Here is a 6,297-nt window from a genome sequence, read left to right as displayed (position 1 = left end):
TGTTTTACAACACGTTATCAGCACGAATAGTTCTACCATTGAGACAAGATTGAGGATCATCAACCAAAGCCCTAGCCAGGAAAAAACCTCCCTGCCGCAGCCTCCCTGCAGTCCCTACTGCCCCTGCAGCATCGTCGCACGCCTGCTGCCCCTGCAACACAGCAGCACGCCAGTTCCTGTGCAGATCAGCCTGTTTCCACGCCCCGAAACCTCTTGATCAGGACCTCAGATCAAAATCTTTCCTTCATCAAAGTTGTTCGTCTCTGCCTCTTCTATCTGACCTCCAAATTTCAGCCTTATTGGAGTCGTTTTGAGACCAGTACACCATTCGAAGTGGGAGCTGTTCAGAAGAGGCGAATAGCTCTTGGATTGGCTGAGAAGACAACCTTCTCAGTTCTGCACACCTAAGCTGAAGATTCTTCCGTTCTTCATCAAGTAATGTTTTCCAAAATCTAATTTTATATTCATGCTTCTTGCTTATTGAGCCTATTGATTGAATATGAAAAATCACCATAATGCATGAACCCTAGCAAATCCTACATGATTTATTTACTTGGTATACGTATTTGTATATATTTGTTCATGTGTTTGGGATTGTTTGATTGGAAAAGAAAAGAGAAAAATTTATGGACTGCAACTATATATCTGTAATACTTGGTCCAGTAGTACCAAATCAATATCAGTAACATCAATTCAACAAGAAAGAAAAAAAAAACAGATTGTGCAGTTTCTGGGATTCGAACCCAGCCACAGTGTGTACCAGCCTAGCATGTTGTCCACTGTGCCATTATGGCCAATTGGTAATTATCACCACCATTTAATATTAATACTGCCAGAAGCAGATTCAACTCCATTTAATTGGTGATTGATCAACCCGTGATTTGATTTTGATTGATTTTATCCAAAGCAATTACCATAGTAATTTATGCTCATTACCACAATCACTTCATTATCACATTGAGACAATTCTAAATTATTGCATGAATTATGATAGAAGAATTATGGGCTTAAATTTCGATTACACAAATTTGAATTATACCATTATAATTCCTTATGCTAGAAGCATTATAAGCTTTTATTACGCGATTATTACATTAACATTATGCCAGAAGCATTTGCCCAAATTTATTACCTATATGAAATGCCAGAAGCATTAATGGGATTTGAACCCATTTCCTTAGGTATATAACCGCTGCATTAATTTATTTATGTTACGATTTAAAAACATATATTGAATTTGGTTATGTTATAATCGTGAATATTAATAGAGGCTGAGTCAGAAGCTCAAATCAAGCCCAAAGTCATAGCAACAAATTCTAGCCAGAAGCTCAGGCCCAAGTTGCAAGGCCAGAATAGAAGCTCACTAAATGTTACCATGACAAAAGTTATGAATCTTCTCAAACTAGGCTCATCCAGTTGGATGCGATGTCTAGGAAAGGTTCAGATGAGGCCGTGTACTTAAGCGAGCCTCGCTCCACCTAAACCTCATCTTTCCTTACCTGGTCGTATTCAATTGGAGTTACCGAAAGGGTTGAGTAATAACTTTTCATTCCTTGGCAGACTAGCCTGAGCCCAGCAGGCCCACTCTCCCTCAGCAGGACCTAGCAGCCCAGCAGGTCTCACACACCATTTGAATTACGCATGAAAGCCCGGGTCACAAGCCCGCAGACTAAGCCCGATAGGCTTCACTATCAAGCCCACTCCTTTGGTCCAGCAGAATCAAATAAAAGGAAAAATGATTTCATATTGTAAATAGATTCACCATATCTAATATGTGTAATTAATTGCCAGAAGCATTTATTCACATAATTGTGTGATAGTTAATATGTTAAATTAGTAGCATGCAATTAATATCTCAATTAATTTGTGACTGTTATTTATCCAAATTTGTGAGATTATTTCAATTTGCTCAATTCAATATTATTGTGTTACTTGTCTAAATTTTCGCACTAGAATATATGTGTAGAAAATGCAGGTACCTAATGAACTAGAAGTTCTAAATGAACCAGTAGTTCATACATATATCGAACTTGTAGTTTCGATAAATGCCGTTTAAGAAACTTGAAGTTTACTTCATAAATTCACCACACACGATAAAACCAGTAGATTTTACATGTCTAATCCGATTTTTCATACCATGTTATAGAACTTGAAGTTCTCATTACTTGCTTATGGATGATATTACCCAAGGCACTAATATTATTTGTTCCTTTCCTGTAAGAAATTTTAAATCTCGATCAACATGTTTGACTTTGTTGATTTAGAGGTCTCCAGAAGAAACTATCTAAAGTGAACTCAAGATGTGAAAATTCATCTGATTGCAAAGAAGATAAGATCAACAATCAATGCTAACAATGTCGTCATTGAGACTTTTAATATGAGTGCCATAATTTTCAAAGGAAACATATGGAGAAAACACTCCAAGTTGAGTATCCGATGAAGAGGATACACAGACTCTTTGGGTCGCTCTAGAAGAGCACTTTCACCATCAAATGACCATTTTCTTGCTTGAAGCAAGACATGATTGGCAGAACGAAATTAGCCCATATGACCGTCTGCCACTTGGCCAAAGCCCAAGAGGCCATATAATCAAGCTCCACGTGGCCAAGGCCCACGTGGTAGGAACCATGATGCCATAACTCAGCAAGCCCGAGTTGAAAGGAACACTGGTCCGGCCCGCTGCCACCAGAATCAGCATGATCTTTGTTATCAATGTGGAGGAATTGACTGCTGGTCCCGCACCTGTTGTGCGATAGCCTAAGCAGTAGATGAGTATTACTCCGGTCACGGAACTCGAAATACCAACTTTATTAAAGGGTCATTTTCTATTGATTCCACACTAGAGATCATGGATTTTCAGGCAGTTACTAAACATACCGAGGATTAGAACCCGAAGACATGGGTATAATTGGCCCCTTGTGCCATATCTATTTCATCTTAATGAATGAAACATCTTCGGATTTTGGTGATTTATGTTTTCAATTATTTTGGATTATAGAAATGTGGTTATGTTCGAATATATTTAATTCAATAAAATTATTCATACATGTGATCCATTGAATTAAATAAATGAATAGGCATATTTTGTGGGGAAGTTTGTTGTCTGGTTAAAAGTGCTATTACGCACACCATACTCCCATATCGGAGATATTTTTCAAACTTATTGTCTATTCATACCTCTGTGACAACCGTATTAGGTCAATCCAACCTGATAGAGGGTTATGGCAAAACCCACTATATGTTGTCCAATGGTACTGAACCTACCATTAATGAGGCCTTATAATCTCCACGTTCCAGAAGAACGTTATTGAGTATTAAGGATATTCGAACCAACGGTTATCACGCTGAAACCACTGAGAAAAATGAGTGTAATATCTTTGCATAACCTCCAAAGTGTATGGCCAGAAGCGTACATTGAAGAAATTGGAATCTGTTAGCTAGAAGCTAACTAATTCAAGCAACTACTTGCTATGGCATGACCGTTTCGGACACCCAGGTCAAAGTATGATGCACCATATCCTCAATTCATCGCAGGTGCATCCCCTTCTGAATAAGGGTCTTGTATATAATGACACGCTATGCCATACTAGACCATCATATGCAAAGACTAGTACATACACCACCATTTTTCTGCACAGAATGCAAGGGAAATTTGTGGACATATATATCCAACCACCATGTGTACCAGTTAAATATTAATGGTTTTGGTTGATGTATCGACAAAGTGATCACATGTTACACTATTGTCCACAAGAAAACGCTGTTTTTGCTATACTCTTACCCAGATTATGAAATTAAGGGTTCACCACTCGGATTATCCCATAAAGTCAATAAGACTTGATAATACCGGAGAGTTTACATCGAAGTCTTTCGATGATTATTGCATATCCCTTGGGATTGATGCTGAACATATAGTTCCCTATGTTCACACCCAAGATGGTCTCGCAAATAGAATCTTGGTAATGCGCACCAAACTTCTAGTTTTTGTGTGGGGCTATGCAATCTTGCATGCAGCTACGTTGGTCCCGTTGAGGCCCACTGCTACCCAACCTTACTCCGCGATACAGTTGGTGACTGGGTACGAACCTGATGTTTCGCACTTACGCGCATTTGGGTATGCAGTCCGCGTGCCAATTGTGCCGTCACAACGTACAAAATTGGATCCTCAACAAAGGATGGGCGTGTATGTCGATTATGAATCCCATCCATTATGTGCTCTTTAGAGCCCTTGACAGGCGATCTCTTTACCGCTAGATTTGCGGATTGTCACTTTGATGAGACAGTCTTCCCGCCGTTAGGGGGAGATAAGAACGTCACCGTTCCTGATGAACGGCGTGAATTAACATGGAATGTCCCCACAATGTCTCATCTTGATCCCCAAACCGCATGAAAATACTGAAGTGCGGACAATTCTAGATCTATAGAGACACTTTCTCTGATCTAGCTAAAGTGACGAGATCACATATACCTGCTGCAAATGTGCCTGCAAGGATAGATATCCCTGTAGGACGCGTCGCCCCAGATGGACGAGGTACGACCATGGCGGCTAACCAGTCACATGTCCCTGCACAGAAGTGAGGTAGACCACTAGGTTCGAAGGATTCTTATCCCCGGAAGAGGGTAAAACTGGCACCAACGAATCCACTAGACATCGCGATCTCAACTGATCCATCTCACGAGACAATTCCGGATTATGGGTCCGTCCTAGAAGAGACGACGTTGGGGGACGCTCCAACGTCTGAACCCACTCCCGAGAATAGAGAAATCTCGGTAAATTATGCATGCTTAAGTGAGATCTGGAATCGGAATGAGATTATCATCGATGATATACTTGTATTCGCAGTAGCTACCGAAATTATAAATAGCAATGACATCGAACCTCGCTCCGTTGATGAATGTCAACGTAGAGACGACTGGCCAAAAAGGAAATAAGCAATCCAGGTCAAATTAAATTCCTTGACAAAGAGAAAGATAGGTGTTTGGACCTGTTGTTCCTACATCTCCCCATGTTAAACCCGTAGAATTTAAATGGGTATTTGTAAGGAAGCGTAATGAGAAAAAAGAGATTGTGATACACAAGGCTCGTCTAGTGGCGCAAGAATTTTCTCAACGCCCTGTGATTGATTACGAGGAGGCGTATTCTCTCGTAATGGACGTCATAACGTTCCGCTACCTTATCAGTTTAGTAGTTTCCGAAAAACTGAATATGCAGCTTATGAATGTGGTCATAACTTATCTCTATGGGGATCACGATACAGAGATATACATGAAAGTTCCTGAATGACTTAATATACCCGATGCAAATAGTTCTAGACCACGGAACACGCTCTTTATTAGTTTTAAGGCGTTCACTTTATGGATTGAAACAATCCAGACGGAGGTGGTATAACCGTCTAAGTGAATATTTAATCGGGATGGGATATGTGAATAATAAACTATGCCCATGCGTGTTTATTAAGGAAGCAAGTTCCTAGTTTGGAATTGTGGCGGTCTATGTCAATGACATAAATTTGACTGATACTCCTGAAGAGATCAAGGAAACCGCAAAGCACCTGAAGTTGGAATTTGAGATGAAAGGCCTTGGGAGAACAAATTATTGTCTCGACCTGAAGTCTGAGGACAGTGCAGATGAAATTTTGGTCCATCAACCAAATTACATCTAGAAGATGTTAAGATGCTTTAATGAGGATAAAAGCAAGCACACCCACGGTCGTCTGAAGTCTAGAGAGAACCGTATCGTCCTGCAGATGATAACGAAGAGATATTGGTGCCAGAAGTCTCATATCTAAGTGCAATAGGCGTATTATTGTACTTGGCTCAATGCCCTAGATAGGACATCTCATTTGAAGTGAACTTGTTAGCTAGATATAGCTCTGCGCCAACACGCCGCCACTGGAATGGCATAAAAGACATTTTTCGCTACCTTAGAGGTACGGCGGATATGGGCTTATTCTATCCCTACGCATCAAGGAATGGATCAAACCCCCTTGATCCTTAGAATGATGCTTGCCTTGTTGGATATGATGATATAGACTATCTATCAGACCCGCACAAGGCACGTTCCCAAACTGGTTATGTCTTTACCATTGGGAATACTGCAATTTCTTGGAGGTCTACGAAATAGACACTTGTTGCTACCTCTTCGAATCATGCTGAGATACTAGCTCTTCACGAAGTAGTATGTGAATGTACATGGCTAAAAGCCTTTACAAAGCATGTTCGAAGCACATGTGGACTGCATTCCACCACTGATGAACCAACCATTATCTACGAGGATAATGCTGCTTACATAGAGCA

Source organism: Rosa rugosa, chromosome 3 (genome assembly GCF_958449725.1).
Source record: "Rosa rugosa chromosome 3, drRosRugo1.1, whole genome shotgun sequence".
NCBI lineage: Eukaryota > Viridiplantae > Streptophyta > Magnoliopsida > Rosales > Rosaceae > Rosa > Rosa rugosa.
This window is presented reverse-complemented; position numbering follows the sequence as displayed.